General features: G+C 34.2%; 1 protein-coding gene across 6 annotated transcripts in view; it reads right to left on the reverse strand.

Moving 5' to 3' along the window:
- The window catches only part of TBC1D5 (TBC1 domain family member 5), a 642,656-nt gene that overhangs the window by 564,927 nt on the left and 58,761 nt on the right, over positions 1 to 18,968 (reverse strand). For all 6 annotated transcript variants that reach the window (XM_073223289.1, XM_073223292.1, XM_036996277.2 and 3 more), the window contains exon 2: positions 17,443 to 17,505. The gene's annotated coding sequence lies outside the window, so the exon portion shown is untranslated. The remainder of the gene's footprint in view (positions 1 to 17,442; positions 17,506 to 18,968) is intronic.

An 18,968-nucleotide genomic window follows, 5' to 3' on the forward strand; every position in this document is an offset into this window, starting at 1 on the left:
CTGGAAGGATTTAAAAGCAGAATGGATAAGATGCAAGAGGCCATTGAAGGAATAGAAGCCAGAGAATAGGAACATATAGAAGCTGACATAGAGAGAGATAAAAGGATCTCCAGGAATGAAATAGCACTAAGAGAACTATGTGACCAATCCAAAAGGAATAATATTCATATTATAGGGATACCAGAAGAAGAAGAAAGAGGAAAAGGGATAGAAAGTCTCTTTGAAGAAATAATTGCTGAAAACTTCCCCAAACTGGGGGAGGAAATAATCGAACAGACCATGGAATTACACAGAACCCCCAACAGAAAGGATCCAAGGAGAACAACACCAAGACACATAGTAATTAAAATGGCAAGGATCAAGGACAAGGAAAGAGTTTTAAAGGCAGCTAGAGAGAAAAAGGTCACCTATAAAGGAAAACCCATCAGGCTAACATCAGACTTCTCGACAGAAACCCTACAGGCCAGAAGAGAATGGCATGATATATTTAATGCAATGAAACAGAAGGGCATTGAACCAAGGATACTCAATCCAGCATGACTATCATTTAAACATGATGATGGCGGGATTAAACAATTCCCAGACAAGCAAAAGCTGAGGGAATTTGCTTCCCACAAAGCACCTCTACAGGGCATCTTACAGGGACTGCTCTAGATGGGAGCACTCCTAAAAAGAGCACAGAAAACACACAACATATGAAGAATGGAGGAGGAGGAATAAGAAGGGAAAGAAGAAAAGAATCTCCAGACAGTGTATATAACAGCTCAATAAGTGAGCTAAGTTAGGCAGTAAGATACTAAAGAGGCTAACCTTGAACCTTTGGTAACCACGAATCTAAAGCCTGCAATGGCAATAGGTACATATCTCTCAATAGTCACCCTAAATGTAAATGGATTTAATGCACCAATCAAAAGACACAGAGTAATAGAATGGATAAAAAAGCAAGACCCATATATATGCTGCTTACAAGAAACTCACCTTAAATCCAAAGATAAGCATAGACTAAAAGTCAAGGGATGGAAAAACATACTTCAGGCAAACAACAGTGAGAAGAAAGCAGGGGTTGCAGTACTAATATCAGACAAAATAGACTTCAAAACAATGAAAGTAACAAGAGATAAAGAAGGACACTACATAATGATAAAGGGCTCAGTCCAACAAGAGGATATAACCATTCTAAATATATATGCACCCAATACAGGAGCACCAGCATATGTGAAGCAAATACTAACAGAACTAAAGAGGGAAATAGACTGCAATGCATTCATTTTAGGAGACTTCAACACACCACTCACCCCGAAGGATAGATCCACCGGGCAGAAAATAAGTAAGGACACAGAGGCACTGAACAACACCCTAGAACAGATGGACCTAATAGACATCTATAGAACTCTACATCCAAAAGCAACAGGATATACATTCTTCTCAACTGCACATGGAACATTCTCCAGAATAGACCACATACTAGCTCACAAAAAGAGCCTCAGTAAACTCCAAAATATTGAAATTCTACCAACCAATTTTTCAGACCACAAAGGTATAAAAGTAGAAATAAATTCTACAAAGAAAACAAAAAGGCTCAAAAACACATGGAGGCTTAACAACATGCTACTAAATAATCAATGGATCAATGAACAAATCAAAATAGAGATCAAGGAATATATAGAAACAAATGACAACAACAACACTAAGCCCCAACTTCTGTGGGACGCAGCGAAAGCAGTCTTAAGAGGAAAGTATATAGCAATCCAGGCACACTTGAAGAAGGAAGAACAATCCCAAATCAATAGTCTAACATCACAATTATCAAAAGTGGAAAAAGAAGAACAAATGAGGCCTAAAGTCAGCAGAAGGAGGGACATAATAAAGATCAGAGAAGAAATAAACAAAATTGAGAAGAATAAAACAGTAGCAAAAATCAACGAAACCAAGAGCTGGTTCTTTGAGAAAATAAACAAAATAGATAAGCCTCTAGCCCAACTTATTAAGAGAAAAAGAGAATCAACACAAATCAACAGAATCAGAAATGAGAATGGAAAAATCAAGACAGACTCCACAGAAATACAAGAATTATTAAAGACTACTATGAAAACCTATATGCCAACAAGCTGGAAAACCTAGAAGAAATGGACAACTTCCTAGAAAAAAACCTAGAAGAAATGGACAACTTCCTAGAAAAATACAACTTCCCAAGACTGACCAAGGAAGAAACACAGAAGTTAAACAAATCAATTATGAGCAATGAAATTGAAACGGTAATCAAAAAACTACCCAAGAACAAAACCCCGGGGCCGGACGGATTTACCTCGGAATTTTATCAGACACACAGAGAAGACATAATACCCATTCTCCTTAAAGTGTTCCACAAAATAGAAGAAGAGGGAATACTCCCAAACTCATTCTATGAAGCCAACATCACCCTAATACCAAAACCAGGCAAAGACCCCACCAAAAAAGAAAATTACAGACCAATATCCCTGATGAATGTAGATGCAAAAATACTCAATAAAATATTAGCAAACAGAATTCAACAGTATATCAAAAGGATCATACACCATGACCAAGTGGGGTTCATCCCAGGGATGCAAGGATGGTACAACATTCGAAAATCCATCAACATCATCCACCACATCAACAAAAAGAAAGACAAAAACCACATGATCATCTCCATAGATGCTGAAAAAGCATTTGACAAAATTCAACATCCATTCATGATAAAAACTCTCAGCAAAATGGGAATAGAGGGCAAGTACCTCAACATAATAAAGGCCATATATGATAAACCCGCAGCCAGCATTATACTGAACAGCGAGAAGCTGAAAGCATTTCCTCTGAGATCGGGAACCAGACAGGGATGCCCACTCTCCCCACTATTATTTAACATAGTACTGGAGGTCCTAGCCATGGCAATCAGACAAAACAAAGAAATACAAGGAATCCAGATTGGTAAAGAAGAAGTTAAACTGTCACTATTTGCAGATGATATGATACTGCACATAAAAAACCCTAAAGACTCCACTCCAAAACTACTAGAACTGATATCGGAATACAGCAAAGTTGCAGGATACAAAATTAACACACAGAAATCTGTAGCTTTTCTATACACTAACAATGAATCAATAGAGAAATCAGGAAAACAATTTCATTCACCATTGCATCAAAAAGAATAAAATACCTAGGAATAAACCTAACCAAAGAAGTGAAAGACTTATACTCTGAAAACTACAAGTCACTCTTAAGAGAAAGTAAAGGGGATACTAATAAATGGAAACTCATCCCATGCTCATGGCTAGGAAGAATTAATATCATCAAAATGGCCATCCTGCCCAAAGCAATATACAGATTTGATGCAATCCCTCTCAAATTACCAGCAACATTCTTCAATAAATTGGAACAAATAATTCAAAAATTCATATGGAAACACCAAAGACCCCGAATAACCAAAGCAATCCTGAAAAAGAAGAATAAAGTAGGGGGGATCTCACTCCCCAACTTCAAGCTCTACTACAAAGCCATAGTAATCAAGACAATTTGGTACTGGCACAAGAACAGAGCCACAGACCAGTGGAACAGATTAGAGACTCCAGACATTAACCCAAACATATATGGTCAATTAATATTTGATAAAGGAGCCATGGACATACAATGGCAAAATGACAGTCTCTTCAACAGATGGTGCTGGCAAAACTGGACAGCTACATGTAGGAGAATGAAACTCGACCATTGTCTAACCCCATATACAAAGGTAAACTCAAAATGGATCAAAGACCTGAATGTAAGTCATGAAACCATTAAACTCTTGGAAAAAAACATAGGCAAAAACCTCTTAGACATAAACATGAGTGACCTCTCTTCTTGAACATATCTCCCCGGGCAAGGAAAACAACAACAAAAATGAGCAAGTGGGACTACATTAAGCTGAGAAGCTTCTGTACAGTGAAAGACACCATCAATAGAACAAAAAGGAACCCTACAGTATGGGAAAATATATTTGAAAATGACAGATCCAATAAAGCCTTGACGTCCAGAATATATAAAGAGCTCACACGCCTCAACAAACAAAAAACAAATAACCCAATTAAAATATGGGCAGAGGAACTGAACAGACAGTTCTCTAAAAAAGAAATACAGATGGCCAAGAGATACATGAAAAGATGCTCCACGTCGCTAATTATCAGAGAAATGCAAATTAAAACTACAATGAGGTATCACCTCACACCAGTAAGGATAGCTGCCATCCAAAAGACAAACAACAACAAATGTTGGCAAGGCTGTGGAGAAAGGGGAACCCTCCTACACTGCTGGTGGGAATGTAAATTAGTTCAACCATTGTGGAAAGCACTATGGAGGTTCATCAAAATGCTCAAAACAGACTTACCATTTGACCCAGGAATTCCACTCCTAGGAATTTACCCTATGAACGCAGCAATCAAGTTTGAGAAAGACAGATGCACCCCTATGTTTATCGCAGCACTATTTACAATAGCCAAGAATTGGAAGCAACCTAAATGTCCATCGGTAGATGAATGGATAAAGAAGATCTGGTACATATACACAATGGAATACTACTCAGCCATAAGAAGTGGAAAAATCCAACCATTTGCAGCAACATGGATGGAGCTGGAGAGTATTATGCTCAGTGAAATAAGCCAAGCGGAGAAAGAGAAATACCAAATGATTTCACTCATCTGAGGAATATAGGAACAAAGGAAAAACTGAAGGAACAAAACAGCAGCGGAATTACAGAACCCAAAAATGGACTAACAGGTACCAAAGGGAAAGGAACTGGGGAGGATGGGTGGGCAGGGTGGGGAGAAGAAGGGGGGTATTAAGATTAGCATGCATGGGGGGAGGGAGAAAGGGGAGGGTAGGCTGCACAACAGAGAGAGGACAAGTAGTGACTCTACAACATTTTGCTAAGCTGATGGACAGTAACCGTAATGTGGTTGTTAGGGGGGACCTGATATAGGGGAGAGCATAGTAAACATAGTATTCTTCATGTAAGTGTAGATTAAAAATTAAAAAAAAAAAAAAGAAAGAAAGAAAGAAAGAAAAGGGGGATTACTCCTTGATAGGATAAAACTATTGGTAAATTAAAGATCAACGCATGCTTTAAATATCCTTAATGTTGATCACTTAAAGGATGTCAGATGATCAGCTATGGAGGTACTCTTTTCTGATAATATTCCTTTCTCTTAAAAAAAAAAAAAAAAAAAAGCAGTTACTGTGTGCTGACCTCCAATGAGTTCTGCACAGTGGTATAGAGGGCATGTCAAAGTGTGGGCAAAGGGTCTGTTTGTTTCTACGCAGAAGATCAAGGCCTAGCTTGGATACCCAGAAAATGAACTAAGATACGATATGAGGAGGAGCTTCCGGCATCAGCACTCTCTGGAGGACTTGTGCCGGGGGATGATCATCAAAAAGCCTCCACAGGGATCCGGACGATGCTGCGGTTGTGGCTGCATCCAGCCCACCGTCTCCTGGACTTGCCATAGGAATGAGGAGGGAGATGTCTAGGCTGGCATGTGCATACAGTGAGACAACGAATTTGACTGGATCTGTACTGTTGGAACTCAACCAGGAGTTGGGAGGGGTGCAAGGTGTAGTACTCCAAAATCTTATGACTATAGACTATCTACGGTTAAAAGAACATATGGGATGTGAACAGATCCCAGAAATGGGCTGCTTTAATTTGTCTGATTTCTCTCAGACTGTTCAAGTACAGTTGGACAATATCCATCATATCATAGACAAATTTTCACAAATGCCTAGGGTGCCTAAATGGTTTTCTTGGCTTCACTGGAGATGGATGGTAATTATAGATTTGCTTTGTTTATGTCACCGTATTCCTATTATGTTAATATGTGTGTGCAAATTAGTTAGTAGTTTAAAACCTATACATACTTAAGGTACTATACAAGAAGATATGTCAAAGAAATAATCAATCCTCCCATGTTTCCTTCCATATGCTACATCTGTAGCTTTTCTTCTTTCTTCCTAATTACAACCCTTAAATAGAATTCGTGCCTCATATCGAATTTACCGAGTATCATAATTCCTCCAGGTGGTAAAGATACCTCAAGACAAGTGCTGGGCATAGAAGCCACAGGGCATAAATCTGCAAAGAAGTAAAAAGCTAACCTTTTCAAACAATATGGCTTCTCTCTCACTTACCAACTTTACATTTCCCTGTATGGCCCCGGAAGATGACTGGTTAGCCAGAGACGGGTAAGATTCCTCAAGGGAGGAACAACCTAAGACAGGCACAGTCGCAGGGGGGCCATCAGGTGAGAATTTGGGGATCAACAGAGGTGAGGCTCAGAACCTCACCCCCCCTGCTTTGAGAGAAATCTTCTGCATCCGTGGATGTTTTGCTGCCCTTGTCTAGCCTGGATTAATACTTAGTCCATAGGCACACACCTCATCATCTGATCATCTACATTTGCCCTCTTACAGCACTAAACTGTTTTCTATCTTTATCTTGCATCTACCTACCACTTCAGCATTTTATTAAAAATAAAAATAATAATAATAATAAAGGGAGAAATGTGGGATCAACATATAATATCAAGTACAAAAATCAAACGAATATTCATATTTGACCTGATTGTTTATAGGTCATAATGCGTGATCAAAACCGAAAGTTTCTGTGATGAATGCCCTTGTACTGTTCACCATGTAAGAATTTATTCACTATGTAAGAATTCGTTCACCATGTAAGAACTTGTTCGTTATGCTTCAGAAGATTGGAGACTGACGAGAATTAGGCTTGAGATGGATTAATGATTGTACATTGAGCATTGACCCCCCTATACTGAATTTTATTGTTGTTAACAACCATTTGATCAATAAATATGAGAGATGCCCTCTCAAAAAAAAAAAAAAAAGTAAGTTTAAAAAAAAAAATACATATGGCAAATATTAACATACTGATTCTGCATGGAAAATACAAAGTTGCTTTATCCTCCGTACTTTTGTAAAAATTTGAAATATTTACTAAATATTTTAAATCTAAGCTATGATATAAATAATTTCCATCTGAAAAAATTAAAAAGATTTTACAATAACATTACCTGAAACATGAGGGTCTACCTTCTTAAAAATCATTGGTTTGGCTAGTCTTTACATTCTAAAATGTTAAATTTCAATCTAAGAAACTAAAAATTCTCCCCTCTTCTTACAAATGATTTGACTTGGTAACAATTTCAAATCATGTTCTCAAGAGACTTCATGCTTTTATTTCAAAACTGAACTGAGGGATTCCACCAGGTAGACCTCTTAAATCAAGTACGAAACATTCTAATCAGGAGCTTTTAAACAAACTGGTTCTACCATGTGTTCACAGAACAAACAGGCTTGAGAGCCTGACTCCTATTCTTTGGCTCCAAACTTCTTTGGGGAACCTGTCACTTAATTCATCGATATGTTCTTCATTTTCTTTGGTTTTGTTTTCTACTTATTAAAAAAACAAAAAAGAAAGAAAATTACTAGTGAGGCTGTAGACCTCTCTAATGAAACCTTACTCTACTTATATTAAAATTTTCAGCAAATTTCTTTTAGGCTCAGCCTCATTTCTTTACAGGCCTTTGGAAATTTGACAGATCACCTAGAGCTAATTAAAACAAGATGTCTCCCATTTACAATCAGATTTATATGCTAAAACAAAAGTAACACACTTTCTGTCAACATGAAGAAAATATCAAAGATAGTGTTAATTTTCACAAAAACTGATAAATATTCTCTCCAAGTAGCAACCATCTGATGTAAAGAATTACTGGCTTGTTATCTTAAACAAGAAATCATATTAAACTTATATTGATGTTTTCTATCTGAAGCGTGTCATGCAATATTGTAATTTATCTCATAAATCTACTAGAGTGTGATCAAATCCTATCAACTCTGATTGGCATAAATTTGAAACAATGAAGCAACACATCTGTTAAGGAGTTTTCAATTGCTATACAACATTTTAAAAGTTTATACAATGACATAATTACATTTTTTCTACAGAAGACCTTTATGCATCTGATTTGGGTTTTTCACAAATTTTTTGCATGTATTGGGTTCAGTGTAACCTAATATCTAAAGTGAAATACATAATGAAAGGTAAGAAAAGGAGAAGGAGGAAGTGTGGGAGATGGCGTGATCAAGATCATCTGTAAGTGTGAACTTGGGACACTCAGAATATTTTAATGAAACTCCAGATGAATTATAAGGTATCCAAATGAATTACATGGTAGGAGAAAATGAACTAATTTGAATGAAAACATATAGTATATCTAACTTTACCCCAAACCTACTGCTGAAAAAATATGAATGCTGAATTTAAATAAAAACACATGGGCACAAAAAAAAGAATTCAAACCATACTTTCTGAAGCAAAAGTAACTGCACACCAAAAAAACCACCTACTTTTTCTGGTACAAAATTCCTAATATCTGAAACTTGAATGATTTTATAAAAACATTACAATAATATGTACATTAATTAGTAAGTTAAAAATGCAATATTCCAAAAATAATAGGGATTGTATATAATTCTATGTAATTTTAGAAATAGTTCTAATTAACAAATTCAAGGATAAACTGACTAGACCCTAAAGATACTGGGTCTATAGTCTAAAAGGAGAGCTACATATTATTAGGAATATTTAGAACACTATTAAGTAACATCACCAAGTTATTGACCCTTACTGCTTTATATACAACATGTCTAAGATATAACAAGAATATATGAATATTCTACTAAAGATAACTAAATTACTATAAATCCCATCTAGGCCATTCATTGGTAATTAATCATATACAATTTTGAGGCATTTCTCATCCTTTGTACCTGCCACTTTTACTTGCACATATCTTTTTAAGAGAGAACACCTTCTCAAAAGTGAATACCTGATTTTCAATTTCCCTTTATACCAACCAGGTCCTTGTATGTATTCAATATATGTTTGCTGACTGATTTAACCTATATGAAAACATGAATCATGAATCACATATTATTTAAATTAAAGCAATTTTATTTCCTATCATTTAATTTTAAATTAATAAACAAAACAACATTATGATCAAAAGAAAACTTCTGCAGAAAAAGGCAACAGGTAATTCTGATGATAAAACCTGAACTCAAGAGGCAAAACAATCTTTTAACAATCATGCTAATTTAGATATTTTCCTTTTATCTGTGATGGAAAGTTTTCATAAAATAAATATATTCTATTACCTTAGGATTTTCAATTTTACTTAGAATTATTAGAATGCTGCTTATGAAAGAAGACATGACTTTTTCTCCATTCTTGCCTCCTTTCTATGATTTTGTTATACTCTCTTTAATACATAAAACTGTTTACCTGTTATCTGTTTTTCTTAATATCTTATAGCTTAATTCTTGATTAAATACATTAAGAAAGATGCTCCTTTACATTGAAATTCTCATGACTACATTGTAAATTGGCTTCAATATAAAGACATCTTTGATTATCATAGGAAAACAACAGTTTAGTATTTTAATAAAAGTAAATCTCCAGTTTTATTTTATTTATCCAACATTTAAATTAACTGAGTAGGGTTAAAATAAGAAATGAGTACAATTCCCCTGATAAAATGGTACTGTTGCTACCTATTACCTACTTCATTTCTTTATTTTTTTATATTTTCATTCAAGATAATACTGTTTTGCACAGAGAATTGGTGAAAATAAGACAGCTCCTGTTCTTATTACAAATATAAGCAATAAACTAATAATTACATTGAGGTATAAGTGCTCAACAAAGGTTTGTAAAAGATGAGGTGATGTCACTAAGAAATCAGGGAACACTTTCAAGAACTTCATGTTGCAGGATGAGTTAGCCAGGAAAAGATGCAGGGAGTGAACACCACATAAAAAAGATGGGTTCAACAAAGAATACAACTTTTCAGATTCAAAAAGACATATGCACCCCTATGTTTATCACAGCACTTTTTACAATAGCCAAGATATGGAAGCAACCTAAATGTCCATCAGTAAATGAATGGATAAAGAAGATGTGGTACATATACACAATGGAACACTACTCAGCCATAAGAAAGAAAATCCTGCCATTTGCAACAACATGGATGAAGCTGGAGGACATTATGCTCAGTGAAATAAGCCAGGCAGAGAGAGACAAGTACCAAATGATTTCCCTCATTTGTGGAGTGTAACAATGAAGCAAAACTGAAGGAACAAAATAATAGTAGATTCAGAGACTCCAAGAAGGAACTAGTGGTTACCAAAGGGGAGGGGTGGGGGAGGGTAGGTCAGGAGGGAGAGAGATGGGGATTAAGGGGTGTTATGTTTAGTAGACATGGTATAGGGGATCACGGGGAGAACAGTGTAGCACAGAGAAGGCAAATAGTGGATCTGTGGCATCTTGTTGCACTGATGGACAGTGACTGCATTGGGGTACGAGGGGGGACTTGATAATATGGGTAAATGTAGTAACCAAATTGTTTTCTCATGTGAAACCTTTATAAAAGTGTATATCAATAATACTTTAATAAAAAATTTTTAAAAAAAGATGGGTTCAACAGAGACTAACTTATGGGCTTCTTTCTTATCCCTCCTAAAACCCCAAGGAAATCACAAGAAATCATAAATTATTGAAAAATATAGAAATACTGTATCAAAGGAAGTAACTCATAAGAGAACTTATCAGAAAAGAGACTGAGGAGAGCAAACCATTTTGCCCACAATCAGCAACATTTGAACTCACACAGCCCGTCTCTCCTACCCTGGTGGCCAATTTCCAACTAAAAGAAGGAGAAAAACTAACTTAACTAACACATAAGTGGGTTAAAAAATAATTTAAGGTAACTTCCCCAAACTGAAGGGCACCTGCTTCCAAAATAAAACGGTCCTCTGAAGATTCAGTATAATGAACAAAATCCATTCTAAGATATCATCATAGAAATACACAGACACAGATTATAAAAACATCTGAAATGATAAAAACAGGTCATGTACAACAGAAAACAATATGGAGAAGAAAAGAAAAGAGCAATGGACTTCTTACTAGCAACACTAAATGCTATAAAACAAAGTATTTGAAATTCCAAAAGAAAATTATCTGCAATCTAAAATTCTATACGCAACCAAACTATTAATCAAGTCTCAGAGTAAAACAGAGATATCGTAACTCTTCCTAAGATTTATTTCTACATAATGAAGAAGCTGAACCAGAAAAAAAGATGATGAGTTGAGAGCCACAGATAAGGAAGAGAGCAAAGCTATCCAACCTCTGTAGATATCAAATCTTTAACTTTCTAGATCACATCAACACATCCCAGCTTAACTCTGAATGAAAGTGACAGTAGCAGCTAGGGAAACAGTAACCACAATAAATAATATCACCGAAGTAATTAGAAGCAAATATTCTTTGGGCAAAAATGCCATTAAGATTGGAGGGAAACCCAATGACAAGGGTTGCCAGTCTTCAGATGAAATCCTCTATAGTCCTAATTACAAGAGTGTTTATGCTGAAATATTTAATCTACATTAATTGTTCTGCAATTATTTTTTCATCCATATAAGATGCTCTAATTTAATCTAGAAGTATCCTTTAAGCACAAAAGTTGGAAGATCAATGAAAAATAAGTACACTTTACTAAAACAATGGTTCTCAATCCCACCAGACCTGCTACCCCTTTCATTCCCTGTACTATTCTAAAATGAAATTCAGAGATAATAAAATCTAACTACACATAGAATTTTTAAAAATTAGTATTAATTCCCTAACCATAATATTAATGAAAAATAAAAGTAATTTATAATATGTTTCATTATATAAGTAGTTAAGCATATCTACTTAAGAATAAAATAGTCACATATTTGGATCTCTATATAAGAAGTTTGAATCTAACAAAAAAGATCACAAGTCATTCTCTGTAAGTAGTGTAAGAAAATAAAAGAGAGAGGTACAGAAGAACCCTAGAATAAAAATCTTTAAGCAATCCTTTTTAACTAAAATTCAATGAGACCCAGTAATTTGAAATTTAGTTTGTTAAGAGTCTTAAATATCCTGTTACATATTTGTAATCAGTGTTAATGAGCTTCCAGTTAACCGCATTACTGAACTGAAAACTTTTCAACTAAATATCTAGTTAGAAATGCTATAAATCAGAAGTGGAAAGAATGTGTGGAGTAAATTACATGTAATTTTGAGAGGATTTTTTTATTCTACTTAAGCTTTCCCTCCACATAAAGCAGAAGGTAGTTACTTCCTCTAATACATCAGATTCTTTGTGTAACATCTTATCTTATAAAAATTTGTCAGTATTATTATACACTGAAGTATTACTGCTTTTTCTCTGAAGAGAACTTAAGCAAGTAGACATTTAAAAGTTAGGTAGTATGGAGTACAATTTGTTTGTAGTCTGAAACTGTCCCATGCATCATAAGACACCCAGCATCCCTAATCCCCATCCATTAAATGCCAAAAACACTCTCACAATCAGTATGACAATTAAAAACACCCATATTGATTTCCAAAATTCCCCACAGGGGCAGCACCTCCTGTTGTTTGGAAATTACTACTCTAGAAGTTCTATAGCAAAAGCACTCTATGGCAGAGAAAACAACAGAAAACATGTATTTCTAAACCAGAAAGAAAAAGACCCTTTAATCATTTATAGTAAAAATTATAACTTACTGATTTTATGCTCTTCCAAACATCCTCCCTTGGCCTATACTTTTTGGTATTGTGTACTGAGGATACTTAAGAGAGATTTGATAACCACTCAGAACATATATGTATTTTATTTATATATGTTTTTAATAAAAAAGCTTTCCTATATATGACCATTTTAACATTCCAACTTTTACTCAGCCAAATTAAAATGTAACATACAATCCAATCAACAGATTGTATATGTATAGGTATGCCATGCTTACATAATTTCATTTGGGTGATTTTATTCTGTTTTTGTTCATATTGCTGTTATTCAGTGTTTACCGTTTCATTGAGCAACATCAATACTAAGGTGGTCAATAGTAAGACACTGCATTTAGTCAGTAGAACATTCGGTATTATAAAAGTCTTACATTGCAATATTATTTAGCACCGTAAGAAATCCTGGCAGTATGAAGTCCCCTTTCTTATTTGGCAAACTCTAAATTTAATAAGATTCTATTTAATTAGTTCAGGATTCAAATACACATTCATGCCAAATTTTGCAACCACATGGGAGGTAGGGGAAAAGATATTTGAAACAATTCCATGGGAACAACCTTGGGCTCCTCTCTTAAAATATCAGTGCAGGGACCCAATCTCCTTCACATGCTATCCACAAAACAGAAGAGGTGTGAAAGAAATTTTGTGTTTAACGTGACCTTTGGCTGTACTTTTACTTGTCATTATAATAAAGGAGTTACTCTCAGAGCCAATACATAGGCTATGTTATTACTTTTACAACAATAGTAGTATTTCATGAAGTACTTCATACTGTAACAAACTTCAGGCAGAATACATGGAAGCTCTTACCTTTGTTACCAGGAATAATAGGCCTTTCTGAACAAAAAGAATTCTGATAATATACATATGAATGAATGAGAATTACTGTGTAAGAATTTTTCTTTTATTGTACATTAAAATACAAATATGTTACTGTGGTTTCCTAATTCAACTTAACAAATCATCTATACTTTAAATTCAAAGAAACAAGAGAGTTAAATTTAATGATTTAATTATGACTTTAATAGTAATATGCCATATTAGATAAATACATGTCAAGAGGGAATTTTTTAAAACTATATAAAAAACCCTAAGCAATTCTCTTCTAGAGATTCCTATTTTCCCATACAGAATTTCACAAGCAAAATGTGGTTTTGATAAATGTTTTGGTAAAACTGCAACTTATCAATATGACATGTAAGGTTTTCTTAAGTAAAAAAAAAAAAGAAAAGAAAAGTGGGCCACTGAATCACCAAATGTAAAATTATAAATTCTGAAGGTAGAAACAAACAGGATTCATTTTCAGTACAATGTCAAATGTGCCATCAGTTAGAATATTTACAAGGCAAAATAAGCACAAAAAAATCCTGTAACATAAGATGTGAAGAAAAACTTTGGAGCCATCTACTATATTATGACCAACTTTGTCATACTTATATTTCTGTTACCAATAGTAATACCTCTTTACTTTCACTTTGAAAATAAGCTCTAAAAGCTGTAAAATATCAGAGTCACACTTAAATAAAGTCATAGCAACAAACTTCCTTAGCTGGCTAACAGAAACACAAACACTGGCCATAATAGAAATCAGTGTTATTATAAAACATTTTTAAAGATATTGCATGTGAGTTAAGAGTTTTCTTAAATACACATTATATAAGATCACTGGAAATTACTCATAGGAATTTGAGGTATCCCCAGGGTGACCATAAGTCCCAATTTTTCCCAAAAAAGTCTGGTCACACTTTCTCCTCAGAAGCTAGTTCCAAGTCCTAATCACGACCATGGTGCTATTTTCCTATGGCAACATGCATACAGACAGAACAGCACTCTTAGGAAGAGTTCCTAGGTTTATTCTAAAGGCACTTGAAACAGGCATAAACACCAATTTATATCCATTGTCCTGGCATATTACAGTTCACCCCCAAAACTGTCCTGAGTTGAAAGATAAATTATATGGTCATCTTAGTTATTATGGCATTTCCTATCACCTAAATCATGGGTTTTGATGACTTTATGCTGTAACATTAATTATTTACTAGAAAAATCTAAGTTAAAACATTGAGTGATTCACACAGTATCCTGCCATTCCTACCGATGCAGTTACCTACAGCACTCACACCAACATGACCCAAATTCTTTCGCTGTCTCTAACTCTGACTCATCTGCTGTCTTATGCGTTTCAGCAGCAGTACAGAGGCTTCCCTTTGTCTTCAGGTAGCAAACAGGGTTGGAAAGATCCTTTTCACTTAGACTTGCACCAAATTCATTTTGCCTTACTCTACAAGGCTCCCCAGAATCCTTGAAATAATTACTCTTAAGTGTTATATAACATGACAATTGGTTACTTTTTCATCTTTTCTATGCAAATGTTAAAATGCTTAACTGTGTGTTAAACACTTTATTTTGAGTTAATAGTATGTCTGTGGTCGTTTCTATAAAAGCTTAGGCATCAGACACTTAATCATTCTTTTAACAATACATACGTAGCTAACCCTGATGATAACATTATTTTTTGTATAACACACAAACTGTAAATGGCTGAGACCCTTGAGAGTCAGACCCTTGAGTCCTAATCCCAGTGCCATCACTTGCTGTCTGTGTTTCTTAGCATGTTTCCTCATTCATAAAATGAAGATAATAACTGTTCTTGTCTCATTGTGAAGAGTAACAAATAATTCATGTAAAAGATATAAGCACTGTGCCTCACATAATATGTGCTCAATAAATGCTACCTATTATTATGGTAATCTCCATTAATACTTATTTTCAAAACCAGGTCCTAAAAATGTTGATGTCAGGAGAAAACTGCACATATATGTGTATGTGCATATGTGTATCTTCTAATGAAAGATCACTTGGATGACATAGCTAGTATTACACAAATACTTGTTTAATAGTGTGGGGTAGAGTATCATGACAGCTAAATAGTTTTGGGGTAGATACAGTATCGTGACAGCTAAATCTTATTCAACATTGGATAAGGCAGCTCTTTTTACTTCAAAAGGCAAACCAAAGCACATTTTAAAACAGAAGTCCATATCTAATAGTATTCTGTGGTTGTTTATCGCCAGAACAGAAAAGTGACAAATATGTACAATACACACATTTTGAATCCATGTGTGTGTGTGTACATATATATCAAATGAAATCATTTCCTTTAAGGCAAGCATATGAAGATACTAAAGCTATAATCCAATTAAATATTCATATATTTAACATTTTATAAGAAATTTGGGTATACATATGTATAATTTATAATTCTACAAGTGAAACCTGTCTACAGAGGCCATTTTCACTGTATTTCACCAGCATTGTAACTTGCAATGTACAATGCTGCTTCTCTCTGAAACGTTAAAACTATAAAGTTCACAGTAATTCACTGTAAGCAAACACAGAAGACCAAGTTGTTCACATGACAATCTTTAACCCAGTTACTTTAACCTATTCATTAAACCCGTTCAGCAAAAGAGCCCTAACAATCGAACTACCTTATGAAACAGAGTCAGAGGAAAGAATATCTTATTAGGTTAACAACAGAAACTTCCCGTAAGAGAAATTTAGCTTAAGTTTGAGAAACTGTATTGAGAAGGGTCATTGATAACGACCCTTGTTCGTTTTAGTTCATTAAAATAAAGTGATATAAAACTTTCCATAAGAAACATTCTATGAAATAAATATGTCATTATGACTGATATAAAAATCTATATAAATATCATGCTGTTTTCAAATACACACACAATGGGGATTTAAAAAAACAAAGGCTACATCAAATTTACATCTCAGGAATTCAAGTCTAAGTTGGACTTTCCTTCTTTGAACTTGCCTAAAAATACTCCAGTAGTAAAATAGATTTGTAGCTAAAATAAAATAACTAAGACTATTATTTATTCTAAACCAAGTAAGAAATACAGACCTGCCCTTTAGAGATACACAAAGGATAATGTGGACTGAGGTGTACATGTTCAATTTCAGTTTACAAACTATAGGCTATACCATTAATTTGTGACTCTACAGTATGCATACAACACACATTCTATCACTGGTAAACCTAAACAGGTAAATTTTTAGAGCCTAACTGAACAAAGCATAACTTAAATTTCATCTCTACCATCAATTACTAAATTAAAAAAAAAAAAGGAGAAAAAGAAAAAATCCTTGGGCATTGCAATGAATATACTTTTGCCTTAGAGCAAATACTTTAATTTTAAAGAACCACAAAGAAAAAAAATCAAAACTAGTCAGTAACAATGCAGCGTCTAAAAGCAATAAACTCAAAATTAAGTTATAAATAATTTAAAGCATGTCATGAAGATATATTAATAATTCATCAGATAAATAATTTACTAAATAATCAAATAAATAAATAATGAAATACATAAATAAATCAGCAAATAAATAATTCTGCAAAATAACCTAAACAATAAGTCACCCAAACAAATCACAAACCTACAAAACTACAATGATTTTCTGGATTCTGATAGTTTTAAATAAGCAAATTTACATAAACTAGATCAATCCTTGTTAGAATTAGAAATATTTTTCAGTGCTATTGGTAAAATCTTCATCTCAACACAGAACACATTTTCAAATTTTAGAAGACTACATAGGATCAGTTCTTATAAATTACTAACATGATTATAAAATATTGTCCTCTATATTTTACATATAATATCTTTGCCTAACATATTTTTTCCCAAATTGGATACTTAAAATAGTTTTAACTTACACTTATTTTTCAAAGCAATACTTACAGCGTAACAGTGTTACAGTCTTTCTGATAGTTTTTCTATCTTCACCAGGTCTCTGGAAATTTTCTATAGGGGAAGAATAAGAAAAATCTTAATTATTACAGATGGCATTTCATACACTAGTGAACAATGTTTTATCCTACAAAGAAGCAACAGGAAATGGACTTAGCTGTAAACTATGTCAAGTTTTTAGAAGTCTTTAGTTGACTAAGTACAAGCTGACAAAGGCCAGCTTCCTCTATTGGAGCTGACACATAAGCTGCTACAATTGGCGATATTTTAGATGTGAAGACAAAAACTTAGAAGGACAAAGTGATAGGCTGACATCAAATGCTCTCCTCAATTTGAGGAGCTTGTTCTTTCCAAAGTCATTGAAAGAACACATGATATCATTTAACTGTTAAAATCTGTATGTAGTTACAATCTGGAGTACAACAGAGTCAAAAACATAAATAAATCAGTCTTCATTCAACATTTGTTTAAAGTTTCAATCTACCCACATTATAGTACTCTTGAAATCTATAAATAGTAGGACCCAAACTATGACAGCCTTTCCCAAAGAAATAAGAATTTTATAATAGGTTTTTGACACATTTAAGGGAATAAGTCCAAACAATACAGCACATTTGAAGAGAAGGAAACCAAAGTTAAAGTATTTTATATAATTTATTTCAATGAATTCTCAAAACAACCATTCAAGTTAGGTAATGTTTTACCTATTTTACAGTCAAGGAAACTGAGGCTCACTATATGTATACTGCTAAGGTCCCCAAGAGACAGGGAAGAGTCTAACTTTATGTACACAACTTCTGTATGAAGGTCCATTGAACTATAGACCCCTTAAACTTGAGCCCAACCTAAAAAATACAGCTAATTCTAAATGTCAAAATTGGTTAGAGCAATGGTTCAAAGTTGGGTGTGATCTGCCGCCTTGGCAGATGTCTGAGGACACCTTTGGTTGTCGCGACCAGGGAGTATTATTGGCAGGTGGTGGGGCAGAGATGAGGGAGGCTGCTAAATCCTTAAATGTACAGGAGAGCGCCCCACAACAAAGAATTATCTGGCCTAAAATGTTAATAGTGCTGAAGGTGTGAAACCCTGGGTTAGAGTAAAATGAGTATTAGTAGTACATAGATTTCCTATTATAAAATAATACTTATTTGGTTCAAGGATGTAAATTCTTTTTCATGTGTATAATACTGCATGCAGTGGAAAACCCTACATAAAAATGTGTAAACTTGGGAGAATGAATATATGGGTACTCTGTACTTTCTGGTCAGTTTTTCTATAAACCTAAAACTACTAAAAAAAAAATAGTTGATTCTTTTTTCCTGTGTCTCCTTCACTTACTTCTTAGAATCAATACTAAAAAAAGTCTACAATTATAAAAAATGTTTTTTTAAATTTTATCAGAAATCTTCTGCTAAAGTCAATATGAGAACATTAAAAGTCACATTTTTGAGATGACCCTGTCAAAGTGACAAGCCAAAATTTAATAATACTAAAAACTTACAGGGTTTGAAGGAATA

This window comes from Manis javanica, chromosome 15 (assembly GCF_040802235.1).
Source record: "Manis javanica isolate MJ-LG chromosome 15, MJ_LKY, whole genome shotgun sequence".
Taxonomy (NCBI): domain Eukaryota; kingdom Metazoa; phylum Chordata; class Mammalia; order Pholidota; family Manidae; genus Manis; species Manis javanica.